The 16,130-nt window shown below is 42.1% G+C and overlaps 1 protein-coding gene and 1 pseudogene across 1 annotated transcript in view; one reads left to right on the top strand and one right to left on the bottom strand.

Annotated features, from left to right (window-relative positions):
* The window catches only part of LOC102840557, a 12,724-nt pseudogene extending 6,791 nt beyond the window's left edge, over positions 1–5,933 (bottom strand).
* Positions 5,934–6,226: 293 nt separating this feature from the next.
* The window catches only part of FBXW7 (F-box and WD repeat domain containing 7, E3 ubiquitin protein ligase), a 231,226-nt gene continuing 221,322 nt past the window's right edge, over positions 6,227–16,130 (top strand). Inside the window, exon 1 of the mRNA XM_006875496.1 lies at positions 6,227–6,340. The gene's annotated coding sequence lies outside the window, so the exon portion shown is untranslated. The remainder of the gene's footprint in view (positions 6,341–16,130) is intronic.

The following is a 16,130-nucleotide window of genomic DNA, read 5'->3' as shown; positions in this document are numbered from 1 at the left end:
TGGAAGAATTGATGCTTTTAAGTTATGGTGTTGGAGGAGAATATTGAAAGTGCCTTGGGCTGCCAAAAGAACCAACAGATCTGTGTTGGAAGAAGTGTAGCCACAGTGCTCCTTTGAGGTCAGGATGGCCAAACTTTGTCTCTCATACTTCGTATATATTGTCAGAAGGGACCAGTTGCTGGAGAAGGATATTATGTTTAGTAGGGTGGAGGGTCAGGGAAAAAGAGGAAGATCCCCAGTGAGGCAGATTGGCAAAGTGGCAGCATCAATGGGCTCAAGCGTGACAACGATAGTGAGGTTGGCCCAGGATTGGGAAATGTTTCATTCTGCTATGCATAAGATCGCTATGAGTCGGTACTGACTATAAGGTCGCTACATATGTAAGACTCTGGTAGTGTAGTAGTTACGATTTGGGCTGCTAACCTCAAAGTCAGCAGTTGATCAGTTGATCCATGGGAGAAAAACTACCAGATGATCCATGGAAAGGACATGAGGCTTTCTGTTCCCATAAAGATTTACAGCTCAGAAACCCTATAGAGGGTAGCTATGAGTTGGAATTGACTCTACTGCACATATCCACCACTACTACATATGTTGTTGTTGTTGTATGCCATGGAGTGGGTTCCAACTCATAGCGATCCTGTACAGGGTTTCCGAGGCTGTAAATCTTTATGGGAGCAGAAAGCCTCACAAATCTCCCGCGGAACAGCTGGTAATTTCGAACTGCTGACACTGAGGTTAGCAGCCCGATTCGTATCCACTACGCTACCAGAGCTCCTTCACTATATATATATATATATACATATACATACATACACATAACTGGTTTTGCTAGTAAGACAGATGGGGGGCAATGGGAAACATCCATGGCCATTGGGAGTGTGACACTTCAGAAAACAGCTTGGCATTATTTCATTCAAATTTATTGATACTTAAAATAAAACTTGCTGGCTTAAAGCAAAGAGGAATTGAAATAATACCATACCAATGAAGATAAAAGACTACAGCCTTCAGTATGGATTGCACCTGAATATAAAGAAAACACAATTCCTCACAACTGGACCAATAAATAGCATCATGATAACGGAGAAAATACTGGAGTTGCCAAAGACTTTATTTTGCTTGGACCTATAATTGACACTCAAGTAAGCAGCAGTCAAGAAATCAAAGGACCAATTGCATTAGACAGATCTGGAGAAAAAGACCTCTTTCATTATTAGCAAAGATGTCAGTTTAGGATAAGGTGCTCCTGACTGAAGCCATGGTATTTTCAGTTGCCTAATTTGCATGTTAAAGTTGGACAATGAATAAGGAAGATAGTTGAAGAATTGTGCATTTGAATTATGATGTTGGGGAAGTATACTGAAAGTACCATGGACTGCCAGAAGAACAAACAAATCTGTCTTGGAAGTAGAGCCAAGTATGTTCCTTGGACGCGAGGAAGGCGAGATTGTCTCTTGTATTTTGGTACTTTGGACATGTTGCAGGAGGGATCAGTCCCTGAAGAAGGACATCCTAGAGGGAGGCTCAGTGAAAAAGAGAAAAAAACCCAATGAGATGGACTGACACAGTGGCAGCAGTAATGGGCTCAAATGTACCAAGTGAGGATGGTGTAGGGCCAGGCAACGTTTTTTTCTGTTGTGCATAGGGTTGCTATGAGTCGGAAACAGCTTGATGGCACCTAACAACAACATAACCACTTTCAGGTATATAGATTAGAGAAACTGATGTAGAGTACGTACATGAAGATGTTCACAGCAGCAGTGTTTATAAGCCCACAAATGGAAACAACCCAGATGTCCATCAATAATCAAGCAGCTAAATAAATTGTAGCATGTTGCTACAATGGAACACTGTAACAATTAAGAGGAATAAATTACAGCTATATGCAACAGCTTGGATTAAAATCCACAGGAAGCAAAAGTAGCAAGCACAACAGGTTATATGCTATGTAGTCCTATTTAGACAAAATTCAAAAGAAAGGCGAAAACAAAACAATATACTGTTTAGAGATGCATGCTTGTGATAAACAACAAAGGAAAGCACAGAGATGGTTATTACAAAAGTTAGAATAATGATTACCTGGAGCAGAGAGGGAGAGTTATAGTCAGCAAAGTTTGCAAGGGGGTTTTTGGTGTAGTGTACGCGAAATTTCCTAATTCTTGACCTGATTGGTTACATAGGGATTTCCTTTAGCATTACTCATTATACTATATAGCATAACTATGTTTTTACATTTTTAGATATATTTCAAAAAAATAATTGATATATTGGATGAGTTGTACATGGCATTTCTAGAAATAAAAAGCTATTTTTCCAAATAATTTAGCTTATTAAATCTTTGACAATCAAAGCCACTGATGTGGACTATTTAAACACGGATTTAATAGTTTCCTTCTACGTTGTTGTTAAGTTCCGTTGAGTCAGTGCCAATTCATAGCGACTCTGTACAGGTATCCGAGGAGTGGCTGGTGAGTTTGAACAGTTGACCTTCAGGTTCAAAGCAACCTTTCAATCTAGTACCCTTAATCAGCATGAACTGGAATTGATTCAACAGCACTTAACAGCAACAACAACAAAACAGTTTTCTACTTAGAGCTTTTTGTTGTTAAGTGTTGTTGAGTAGGTCCTACAGGGCCAGGGTAAGTGCTGGACTACTAACCACAAGGTCAGTGGTTCAAGTCTACCATCTACTCCTAGGAAACTTATAAAGGGCTGCTAAAAATGGAAACTGACTCCAAGGCACTTAACAACATCTAAGAGCTCAATTTCATGTGTAGGAGTAAAAATTCTACACAAGCATGTTTTAATATATACACATCTTTGTCATAAACAAATTGATGAACCAGAGAAAGACCTCTGTTACTTAAACTTTAGTTTTGGAATTTTGAATTAACTAGCTCTTCTGGGTCGAGTCCTGGTGTTGTGCTATAGCATTAGCACTGAACTGCTAATAGTAAGGTTGCTAGTTCAAACCCACCAGCCACTCCTTGGAAATCCTATACAGGGTCCCTCTGAGTTGGATCTGACTGGATGGCACTTAACAACAACTGTGTTAATAAAGCAACACAAGGAACTAAAGTAGATGTAAACCAAGTTGGAAATATATGAACTTCCTCTTCTTCAGTCACCAGTTCCAGCTGTTTCCTCCTGTTATCACACTGGAGGGCGAGGTGGGCGGAGCTTGCCCAGTAAGCTTGGTGCAGCTGTTACTTCATAAGTAGGTGGCTCAGAGTTCTCCTCAGTGACATTCTGTCTATCAGCACTGAGGTTCTAAGGTGGAGTCGCTGACAGTGGAAACAGATAAGGCTGCTGAAGAACTCTATGTGGTACACTTTTCTGTGGAACGCTTGCCTGGTTTGCAGAACTCTAATGTTTGCACTTTTCATCTAAAGCCCATAGACCTAAAAAATCTGTGTTAGTCAGTCTCACAAAATCCCCCAAACCTGTGTTTTCAATTTCTACCATTCCACCACTGGACACTGGGATTATTTATATTTAAGTGGTCCAGTCTGTTCTGACTCAGCGACCTTGTATTGGTAGATTTGAACTGCTGACCTTGTGGTTCACACTCCAATGCTGATCCACAGTGTCGGACAACTATATACATATATGTATATATACTATATACATCATATATCCATATATGATGTATATAGTTCAACTATATATATGATCTATATAGTCTGATTTGCTATGGTCTTATTTGGAAGGGTATAGCAAGGGATTGGTTATGTAAAGATAGTCAAATGCAGGGTAACTTAAGCAGTATACTGGAACTTGGGGTTAAGGACAGTAGGATCAGGTGCTACTTTGTGTCAACCCTTGCTTCTAGAGCACCTTTCACCCCCACTTTCTGCAGTATTTAAATAAAAATGAGCCCTTGGATTTACCAATCAGAAGTTTCCTTAGTCTAACATCAGTATGCAGTGGTGACAATAGTTCTCTAAATCTGCCAGCTTCTATCCCCACTGCTGGTAAGAATAATGTCCATCACAGCTGCTTCCAGAGGAGGCAGAGTGTGTGAAGGTATGCCACGAAACTGTTGAATCTGCTTCCTTTCATCATTCCCGCTGCTTTTATCTCATTCTTACACTAGCCATCAGGGCAGGTTCAAGACCCAGTTCTCGGGATTCGGGTCTTTTTATCTTTTTCCTCTAGAGAACGACACTTTCAACTTTGTGAATTTTTATTTGAATCTATTTTCCAGTATAACATTCATAAGAAATGCTGCACAGTAGTTAATATTTATTTCAGCCTCTATTGTTAAACATCGTAGAGTCAGTTCCGACTCAGAGTGACCCTGTACAGGGTTTCCGAGGCTGTAAATCTTTACGGGAGCAGAAAGCCTCATCTTTCTCCAGTGCAACAGCTGGTAGTTTCGAACTGCCGACCTTGAGGTTAGCAGCCCGATTTGTAATCACAGATCTAAAACACAGGCCAATACTTCTTGAAGTTAATGGGCCCTGGAAAATAACACAGATCAGTCAAGAAGCTCTCTCCAAAGTTACAACCATAAGCAAGAATGATTACTAAAAGTGAAGCACTGCTAAATTCTCCTCTTGAAAACATTGGAAATCTTTTTCTAACAAGGAGGATGGCTCCCTTCCAACCCCCTCTTCTTGCTCCAACAATTCTCTTCCGTTTTCAGTAAAGTCTCAGGCTGTCCTATTTACTTTCATGGGGGAGGGGTGGTGGCACTACAGCGCCTCTTTATAATACTTTGCAGTTTACAAAGCGCTGGCACTTCCCTCATCTCTTCTGAGCTCCTCCAGGGACCTGTGAGGGAGGCTCACTCATTCATTCATTGATCATTTGTTCGGCCCGCCCACAAGCTATCGGGCGCTGGGTCTCACCACAGCATGGAAAGAGTGGGGCGCAAGCTCCTTGGAGCAGGTGGTGCTGCGAACCAGTCTGCAGGGCAACTCCTCGTTCGGTCCGGCTCAGAGCCTGTTTTGGACCACATGCTTCACCTTCGGATGATGAGTACCCGAGCACAGCCGCGTAGCCAGGGCCTCCTTGTTCTCAAAGGAGCAATCACCACCTGTCCTTAAGGAAACCGCCACAGAGCAAGCTCTCTCGCCGCTCTCAGGTCAGGGGTAAGATCAGGCGGCAGCTTAGGGTTGCTTCGGCTCCTCCTCTTCCTCTCTTCAGTTCTGACGCGGCCGTAAAGGCAGCGACGGCTGCGGAGGCAGAGTCCCGCGGCCCAAGGCGCACCCACCCGCTCGCCGATCCCTGACTTCCTCTTCCCTTCAAGCGTCATCAGAGCGCGCCAGAGTTGTCCAGGGCGGGGTTTGTGTAAAGGGGAAGAAAAAAAAAAAAAAAGCCAGCGGCGGAGCCTCTGAGCGGAAAGAAAAGGGAGGGGGCAAAAGAGCGGTTGCTAGGTGATGCGTCATAGGTACGCGCCGCTTTCCTCCCGCCCCTCTCTCTAGAGTGAGGCGAGAGCTCGGCACAGTGCGAGCGAGACAGCGAGCGGAGCTCCAGGCGCTACCACCACTGCTACGGAGAGAGTGAGAGCGAGGGAGCATCGGAGAGATTCAGCCTCTGTGCACTGGCCATCGCCAAGACCTTCGCCCTAACCTGGGCCAACGGGAATCGCGGCCACCCCTCCTTGCCCCCCCCCTCACCTTCCCGGCCGGCAGCCGCGGCTGCACACGCCGGAGCCGGAGCCGGAGCCGGAGCCGGCGACTGGGGGCAGGGAGGCGGCGACCGCGGACTGGGGCTGGGCAGCTGCTCTGCGGTGAGAGGACGCTGAGGAGGGGCCGGAGCTTCTGCCTCGTCCCGGGGCGTGAGCGAGGGACTCCCAAGGTGTAGGGAGGGGGTCTCAGCCGCAGCGACACATGCGGGAGCCGGGAGCGGGGGCGGCGCCGAGCGGAGCCGGCCGGGTTCCCCGTCTCGCCGCCGCCTCGTATACCTGCCCGGGGCCGTAGCATCTCGCCCGGGCGTGTATGAGCCGGGACCCCTAGCTCAGGAGCCACCCCCCGCTCGGGGGGGCGGGGACACCGATGTGAAGCGGCAGTCCGAGCGGCGAAGAGAGCAAGACCGGCGCCGCCGACCTTCCCCCTCCCCTCCGCCCCCTCGGGGGTCTTATTCGTTGGCTAGTCGCCGGCCCCCCGGCTCCTCGGCAGGGCTCCGGTAGGAGTTCTCAGTGCCCCCTCCCCCGCCCCAGCCCGAGGGCGGCGGGGCCGGGGGGGACCCGGGGGGCCGGCCGCAGCCTCCGCCCAGAGGAAACTTTTTATAAAAACAAAATCCGGCGCCTCTCAAACGTGACTGTGGGTGAAGTGGCCCTGGACCGGCAGAAGCCACAGCCTGAAGAGACCCAGGAAGAGGAAAGGAGGCGGTAAACCGGGGCCACCACCTCCTCTCCCTTGGCGGCGCGGAAGAGAGCCGGGTGACCGCCTGGTTTAGAGACACTAGCACCGCTGCTTACTAGCCCCGTGCCGGAGTCTTCCGCAGCCGCCGTCTCGGTCCGAAGGAGGAAGGGAACCAATCCACTTTATCAGCGCCACGGTCATTACTCTTGGCTCCTATAGTGTGAGTGGCCCCGGGAACGGGAATTGGGGGCTACAGGGAGCGGGTAGAAAGTGGGAGGATGCGCGTGCTTTCTCCTGGAGTTTTGTTTCTCTAGGTATGTCGGAATGTTACCTTGATTCTTCACGGAGGGGAGATGTTAAGTAGTCCTGTGTTTTGTAACCTTGTTGCTCTTTGTATGTGTTGTGTAAGTTTGCAGATTTCTCTTAGAGCAGTTCTGTCTTTCACCAGTGTGAATGATACTTGCACCCTTTTTGGCTAGAAATTGAAAGGAAATCCAGGCAGCCAGAGCATATGTGCACACGAAGGCCAACTCTGAAATATGCCTTTTCCTAATACACCAGGTATTAACCCCGTGCTGTAGGTTTTGTTTCCAGGGAACGCTCACTTGGGTTCTCAGGTGGGACCCACCTCATCTTTAGGTGTCTCCGAAAGTAAAATTCATTTTCCTTTCCTTGAGTCTTCCCTTGGTAAGGTTTTAAAATCTCATTTTCATGGTCCCATGCCCGTGTGTTAGGACACTGTAACAGATTTCAGTTGCTCAGGAAATTCTCAGTTCTTGTGAATTACAATTTTATTTGGGTGAGAGCGTTTAGTACAGTTTATAAAGTTGTTAGATTTTTTTCCTTCACCCAAATGCTTTTTCTTGCGTAGCATATGTCCCAATTGATAGTACTTTTTTATTTGGCAGAATGACTTCAGGCTTTATTTGATTTGTTTTCACTTCCCTGTCAGTTTAGGAGACGCTCTGATACTTGATTTTTTTACTTTCATCATTTTAAAGTTGAAGTCTAGAAGATCTTTCACTAGTATTTCAGGTAACTTCTGAGTGCCAAATTAGAGGTGTGTGAGAGTAATTAACATTTTATGTATTTATACAGATTTTAATGGGTAAATATAGAGTGGGATTTTATATAACAGAACATAGACAGTACTGTACTGGGAATTACTGGTTTATCCAGGCTATGCTTTGGGCTCTCTTTGAAGCCACTGCTAAGATATATTGTGTGGGAATGAATAAAACTTGGGTTATCTAAGTTCTCCATTTAAGATCTTGATGAAATTTATTTGGAATTTTTCTCAGTGTTTTGTTTTACTTTTTTTGTGTGTCTGAATAATGAATTTTTCAAGTTTATTGACCTCCAAATTACCTAGCAATTCATTTATCTCAACCCTGTCTCATTAGAGTTCCAAAACATATCCATTGTTTGTGTTTTGAGAGATGCTAGAAAAATTCAGAGTTCATCTTTTCAGTTTTACGATTGTTCCTTTTGGCTATCATTCCCTCCAACTCTTTTGTCTGTTTTAGGATAATTTTTTCCAACTCTGATCATTTTGCTCTCCTTTGGGACTTTGCCAGCTCTTTGTTTTTAGATACTTTATTGTGCTTTTGTAACGAACTTAAAATTGTATCTAGTTTAAATGACTAAACCAAACTAAACCCAAGCAAGTCAGTTCTTACAGCAACTCTATAGGACAGAGTAGAAAGGTGCTTTAGGATTTCCAAGGCTATAATATTGACAGAAGCAATCTATCTGCCCCATCTTTCTGCCATTGAGTGACTGGTGAATTCAAACCATTGACCTGTCTGTTAGCAGCCACGCTAACAGCAGGACCCCATTTAAAAATGGTTACTAGCATGAAGTTGTTGAGTAGTGGCTGTAATGTTAGACTAAGAATCAGCATAGATGACCCTGGATCTGCTCTTATCTTATATTGTGACCTTGAGGAAGTCATGTATTCCATGTTTCACAAAGATAGCGTAGGCTGCTTTTTAGGGGATGGGGGGACAAGTCAGCAAACTGTAGTTTGAGTGTACTTGACCAGTTGATTATCAGCTTCAACACAAACCAAATGCGATGCCAGTTGTGTTGGTCCTTAAACATAGCAACCCTACAAGAGCCCCATAGGATTTCCAAGGCTGTTATCTTTATGGGATCCAACAGCCATACCTTTTTCTTCTGAGCAGCTGACTGTTGGGTTAGAGCCACTGACCTTTTATTTTGCATCTGAATGCTTAACCACTGTATCACCAACCTTCCATTTACCAATTTTGTTATGTGCTGTGGAGTCTGTTCCAACTCATAACAATCCTTTATAGGATTTCTGAGGAGTGGTTGTTGGGTTTGAATTACTGACTTTGCAGTTAGCAGTCCAGTGCTTATCCTACAGCACCACACTAATACTTATTATTATTATTTTTTATTGTTTTGACGGTAGATTGGGTAAAAAAATCATGAAAATGTTTCATTATGTATTGGGTAGCAAAGAAGGACCAGGTAGTTGATGTCTATACTTTGCTTTTCCATATGGGCAGTGGAAGCAATCAAACACAAATTGCACAGAATTGTAGGAAAGAAATTTATCTAAGACCACTCTCTGCTTGATACTTGTTTTGGCCCTTAGCAGATGTGAAAATATTAGTACATTTTCCATTGGAGAAATGTTTGTACTGGACTACGCAGAATGAATTGGAGTGTCTGAATCAAATGTGGGACAGTTTTCTTCTAGGAAGCAGGTTTACATAGTGTCTTGAGGAGAAAAGCATCAGTGGAATTGGAGAGTTGAGGTGTGAGGGATAGCAGTATTTAGGAAGCTAGCTTTGGTAGCATAGTGGTTATGAATTGGGCTGCTAACCTCAGAGTCAGCAGTTCGAAACTACCAGCTGTTCTGTGGGAGAAAGATGAGACTTTCTGCTCCCGTAAAGATTTGCAGCCTCAGAAACACTGTGCAGGGTCATTATGAGTCAGAACTGACTCCACTGTACTTAACAGCAACAACAGTTTGATGGGAATACAGAGGATGGTGGTTGAGAAAGGTTGGGGTTGGTTTGTGTTTGTGTAGATATTTGTTTATAACCCAGAGAAGCGATTGAGAATGATGTTCCTGAGTGGATAGTGTTAGATAAGTGGGGGAGAAATTACATTTTAGGCCAAAAGACATTATATCTGGATTAGGATTTTGTTTTTATAGGGATCCAAAAGTTTTTATTTTTCCCATAAAGCCAGGGCTCTACTGCAAGTTCAGTTTGAACTCACCAGCCATTCCTTGGAAACCCTATACAGGGTTGGGTCACTGTGAGTCAAAAACCAACTCAGTGGCATTTAACAGTACAGAGGGAGGAGTAAAAAAGAGCACAGGAAAATGCTTTAAAACAGGTTTTAAAAAATTTTTTAGTAATAGGACAGTGAACTTTGTTTTTTAACATTAAATTTCAGAGTAAAAGTTCGGTATGGATATAATCTCAGAAATGAATGAGTGATGTTCTGAAAATGTAGAGGTTGGGAGTCATTTTCAAAGTATTTGGGTCTCTAAACATGCTGATGGTGAGTGGAGAGCTGAAAAATAGATAAATACTTGGTGGAAAAATCTGTGTTAAAGAAAGCAAAGATAAACTAGTAGTAAGAACAGAGAATGAATGAAACGGTCCCTAAAATAGATTTTCAAAAGTGGGTAAGATTTGCAGTTGAAAAGGAGATACAGCCATTAAGTATGACCCCAGTTGGCTCCCGAAGCCTGAGTCTGTATTTTTGAAACAACTACAAGCTTTTTATAGGGTAGATAGTCCCTTGAGATTAAGTCCAGAAGAATATGTAGAGTAGGATTGTTAAGGAACTTCTAAATAAAGGGACTGATTTTGTTTAAACAAATTCATCATTTTGCCCTGCATTATTATAATTCTAAGTTTGGTTTTAATATGTCAAAGTGAATCTAAAAATAGTGATAGAGAAGGCTGCTTCCCCTGCTCACAGTTGGTGTGAGTCTTTGTGTCCCTTACAATGGAGGGGATATCCCTCTGTTGGCACAGCAATGCTGAAAGTGCCTTTTTTTTTTTTTCCTACAGTGTTTATTAAAAAAAACCCCCACAAAAACATTAGCACTTAGAAAAGTATCAAGACATCTTCCAAGTATTAGATATTAAAAGACAGTTTGAGTGTGTGTATGTGTGTGTGGTGAAATTTGCCCTCATGTGGTTGGTTATTAGCGTTTAGTGTCAACTCTTAACAAGGAATAAGGATTGTGAGGCATGAAAAATTTATGCACACTTTGTGTTTCTCAGTTTGAAATCAGCGCCCTCTCAGGAGCTTCTTATACCTTTTTGTAAGTGAGAATATTCTAATGGTAGGGCCCTCTGGGAAAGATACTTGGCCAGGTAGAGAGAACTGAGGTGATTCTGTGGTAAAGGTACAGGATCTGGGTTGGAATGTATCCATGTAGGTTCAGTTCCTTAGAAAGCGTCTTAGAAGCCAGGATGGTTAGACTTTGTCTCTCTTACTTCAGACGTATCTTCAGGATGGACCTGCCCCTGGAGAAGAATATCATGCTTCGTAAAGTGGAGGGTCAGCAAAAAAGCACTAGGACCATGCAGTGTTTCGTTCTGTTGTGCATAGGGTCATTATGAGTCCGAACCCACTCAGTGTCACCTAACAACAACAAAGCGTCTCCTCCCTTTACCTTCCAATTTCCACTAATGTTTTTAATACAGGTGTTTAGATGAACTTAAAGAGCAGCCTTTTAGAGTTAACATGATTTACTAGTAAAGACACAGGGAAGGGTGGGACTCTGGTAGTAGGGAATGGTAACTTTATATGCTTTGCTTGGCAGCTTTGGGATGTTAGAGAGCCTCTAGGCGATCTGTTAACCTGCCTGTGTGCTAACCCTTAAAGCCTAGGCTAGCAGTAGCTCAATTTATTCTCTTCTGGAGATGGTTCTTTGAAAAGTCACGTGGTGCTTCAGGTACTTTATTGTGTAGACCAGGAGTCAGTAAGCACACAAAGCCAGGTAGTAAATCTTAAATATTTTAGGTTTTGTAGGCCATATGGTCTCTGTCACAGCTACTCAACTCTGCTGTTGTAGTGTGACAGAAGCCATAGATAATAAGTAAGCAAATAAACTTGGCTGTGTTCCAGTAAAACTATACAAAAACAGGAGTATACAGGAATTGCCCATAGTTTACAGACTCCAGTGTCAATAACTGCCAAATCCACCAATATACAGTATGCACTGCATTCCGTGTAAAGCTAGGATTGGCTGTTTTAGGTGGCCTCTACGTTTCTGAGGGCTGTCGTAACAATGATTCTGCATAAAACATAGATCCTACTGTGCAAGACATTTCTGCCATCATAGTGATGAGAACGAAGGTTTGAGGAGTTTAGAGGGGTGGGGGTGTGTGAGCCCATCTATAATAAACCCACTGCCATTGAGTTGATTCTGACTCATAGCAACCCTATCGGACAGGGTAGAACTGTTTTGTAGGATTTCCGAGATTGTAAATCTTTGTAGTAGCAGAGAAAAGCTCATCTTTCTTCCTTGGAGCCTCAGGTGGGTTTGAATTGATGACTTTGAGGGTAACAACCCAACATTTAACCCACTGAGCCACCAGAACTTCTTCTCATCTAATATTGTTAAGTGCCATCAAGTTGGTTTCAACTGGCAGTGATTCTGTATAGGGTTTCTGAGGAGCAGCTGGTAGGTTTGAACCACTGACTTTGTGTTTAGCAGTCCAGTGCTTATAACACCACCAGAAATGACCTACATTTCTATTTCAAAGATACTGTAATCAGCATATAGTGATATCATGGCTTTGTATCATGACAAAAAATATCTAAAAAGGTTTATGGGTATTGTTGTTACAGGTTCTGAAAATTGTAAAGCATTTACTTTAAATATAAAATTAGAAATGTTTATAGTAGATTTGTAACAGATAAAAATATTAATTATAAAAGTATACAGGTTTGATAAGGAGCTCTGGTGGTATAGTGGTTATGAATTGGGCTGTGAACCTCAAGGTTAGCAGTTCGAACTGCCAACTGTTCCATGGAAGAAAGATGAGGCTTTCTGCTTCCATAAAGGTTTACAGCCTCGGAAACCCTATGCAGGGTCACTATGAGTTGGAACTGACTTCACGGCACATCACTACCACCGCCACCACCACCACAGGTTTGATACTTCTACCTCCTAAAGTCTTAATCTCTTCCAATGATGAATTTATTGTGTAGAATTATTGGCTATTCAATTTTTCTTTTGTTATTTCAAATACTGAATTACTTTTCCTTTAAATGTGAACTTAAAAAAATATTTGTTATGTTTTAAGGAGTAAATATAGCATGATTGAATTTATTTTCTAGGTGACTCTATCTCCTATATGTTGTTTGGCTAGTTCACGTTGTGCAATTTTATAACTAGTATAAGCATAGTGGTTACGAATTGGGCTGCTAACCTCAAGGTCAGCAGTTTGAAACTACCAGCAGTTCCGCAGGAAAAAGGTGAGACTTTCTGCTCCTGTAAAGATTTACAGTCTTGGAAACCCTGTGCAGGGTCACTATAAGTTGGAACTGACCCCATGGCACATAACCACCACCACCATATGCTATCCGGATACTTGTGTTGGATGATGGTATATTTACCCTCGCTTCATAAATATTGTTTATCTCAAAATTTCTGTTTGTGGCTAGGGAGGTAGTACTCAAGTAAAAGTGATCACTTTCTAGTTAGTTTCACACCTGCTTTTACTTTATGAAGTTATTTCTTCATATATATAACTAATCTCTCAATTTCTCCTCTCTTTAAAAAAGAGAGTTGTTAGGTGACATCCAGTGGATTCCGACTCATAGCGACCTTGTATGTTGTTGTTGTTTGTTGTTGAGTACTGTTGAGTTGGTTCCGACTCATAGTGACCCTGTATAGTATAGGGTTTCCAAGGAGCAGCTGGTGAGTTTGAACTGCCGACCTACGGTTCAAATCGGCCTTGTGGTATAGCACATTAACTTACAGCGCCAAACCAAGTGCCATTGAGTGGATTCTGACTCATAGTGACCTTGTATAGATTCTGACAGTTTTAGTATACGTGTTAGCAAGTCACTAACATGTTAGCTGTGTGGCCTTGGACAAGCTAGTTTGTCTTCTAATACTGGTTTCATTAACTGTTGATGGGGAAAACGTGATACTAACAAAAGTTTTTTTGAATCATTACATCTCAAATTAAGGAGTTTAATCTAAGTGGTTCCAGTTTAGTGATTTAATTTTAGTTTTCTCTATATCTTAATTAGTATGCTTTCTTTTCTTTTTTTTTTTTACATTTCCCTTTTTTGTTCCTAAAAAACCCTCAAAATCTAATGCCATGAAGTTGATTCTGATTCCTAGTGAGCACTATAGGGCACAGTCAAACTGACCTATATTGTTTCCCAAGGCTATAATCATTTTAGAAACATTGTCACATCGTTCTCCCGAAGAGGAGTGGCTGGTAGGTTGGAACTTCTGATCTTTAGTAGCCAAACTCTTAAACCACTGTTCCACGAGGCCTCCTTGTTGTTGTTGTTTACCTACTCACAGCGATCCTATGCATAACAGAACAAAACACTGCCCGGTCCTGGACCAACTTCACAATTGTTGCCACACTTGAGTCTATTGATGCTGCCACTTTGCCATTCCATTCGCTGGGGGGTCTTCCTCTTTTTCTCTGACCCTCCACTTTACTAAACATGATATCCTCCAGTGACTGGTCCCTCCTAACAATATGTCTGAAGTACGAGAGATGAAGTTTGGCCAAACTGGCCTCCAAGGAGCCCACTCAGACTACTTCCAACACAGATCAGTTGGTTCTTTTGGCAGCCCATGGTACTTTCAATATTCTCCTCCAACACAAGCATCAATTCTTCTATGGTCTTTCTTATTTACTGTCCTACTTTCGCATGCATCTGAGGTTATTGAAAATACCATGGCTTGGGTCAGGCGCACCTCAGTTCTCAAGCTGACATCTTTGCTCTTCAACACTTTAAAAAGGTCTGTGCAGCAGATTTGCCTAATGCAGTATGTTATTTGATTTCTTGACTGCTACTTCCATGAGTATTGATAGTTGATCCTAGAAGACTCAAGTCCTTGACAACTTCAGCCTTTTCTCTGTTGATAAGAATGTTGTTTATTGTTCAAGTGTTGGAAATTTTTGTTTTCTTTACATTGAGATACAAGCTATACCGAAGGCTGTGGTCTTTGATCTTCATTATTAAACATTTTAAGTGCTCTTCACTTTCAGCAAGCAAGGCTGTCTGTATAATCTGCATATCTCAGGTTGTTAATAAGTCTTCCTCCAATCCTGATGCCATGTTTTTCTTCATATATCCCAGCTTCTTGGATTATTTGCTCAGAATAAGTATTGTGGAAGAATACAACCCTGTCACACACCTTTCTTAATTTTAAACCATTCAGTGTTCCCATGTTCTGTTTGAACAACTGCCTCTTGGTCCAGGTGCAGATTCCTCCTGAGCACAATTAAGTGTTCCGGAATACTCATACTTTGCAATGTTATCTATAGCTTGTCATGATCCACACAACCTCCTTAATATTTATTATATACAAGGTAAGTTTTCAGATATCAATCTCAGAATGTACAAGGGGCTTGAAAAAGCTTGTTGAAGAATTCCATTATCTTTTAATTCAATTTTTCCATGAACGTTTTTTTGCAAAGTCGTTTGAACTGCAAGGTTGGTGGTTCAAGCTCAGCAGCTATTCATGGGAAACCTTGTACCAGGGTCACCATGAGTCAGAATCAACCCCATGGCACTTAACAACAACAACATATTAGTGACCTTTTTCTTCAAACTGGACATCATTAATGTTTTATTGTACAACAAAATAAACACCTGTTGATCTTTTTTTTTGTATATGAAAAACATTACTGTTTTGAAGCTAGTTTGACTGAAAATTGTCTTAGTAGTCTCTATTTGATAGAAATATGTGTATTTGAGATGAGGAGTCCTAGTGTGGTGCTGTGGGTTAATGTGCCAGACTGTAAAGCCTTTTGAACTGCAAGGTCGGTGGTTCAGGCTCACCAGCTGCTCCTCGGAAACCCTATACAGGGTCACGGTGGGTCGGAATTGACTTGACAGCACTTAACATCAACAATAGTATATGAAACAAAATGCAAAGCCAGGAAGAAAGAAAAGCTTGAGATGTATTTCTTAGTACTGATTATCTTGCCAGCTCTTGTCCTCATTCTAATTTTTCTTTTTAAGGCAAGTTTGCTTTAGATTTCGGTGTAAAATACAGAAATCATATTGTTCTGTAGTGGTTCACCTGTTAGGTGATTAGTTTAATGAATATCTGCTTTTTTTAAAAAGTGTTTTAAGAATTTTTTTCTATTGCTTGCATTATACCTCTGGGGCTCTTTGCATTTTAAAGATTGAAAAAAGATTTTGTAATTATGAAAGGGTTATTGGGTAGATGGGAGAGAAGAGGATGCTTTCTTTAGTATATTTGAGTTCTTTTTATGTATGTAGTTTGAGAAGAAGGTATGCAGTTGTATGTTTGGACCATTAGTTTTCTTTTTCATAATTGTTGCTCCCCTTAACTAACTACTGTGTGAATATGTTAATATAAAGTTTGGAATGCTAATGCATAGGAGACCACTCTCAAATATTTAGTATTGCATGGTAGAAATTTTTTTTTCATTAGGGAAACATTAAAATTTGAAGTTACTAGATTTAGAAATTTAGAACAGGAGTCCATCGATGCCACCACCTGGCCAGTCCATCTCATTGGGGGTCTTCCTCTTTTTCTCTGCCCTCCATCTTACCCAGCATGACATCCTTCTCCAGCTACTG

The sequence above is a fragment of the Chrysochloris asiatica genome, unplaced genomic scaffold (assembly GCF_000296735.1).
Source record: "Chrysochloris asiatica unplaced genomic scaffold, ChrAsi1.0 scaffold00329, whole genome shotgun sequence".
Taxonomy (NCBI): domain Eukaryota; kingdom Metazoa; phylum Chordata; class Mammalia; order Afrosoricida; family Chrysochloridae; genus Chrysochloris; species Chrysochloris asiatica.
The sequence above is the reverse complement of the archived record's forward strand: the minus strand, read 5'-3'. Positions and strand labels throughout refer to the sequence as shown.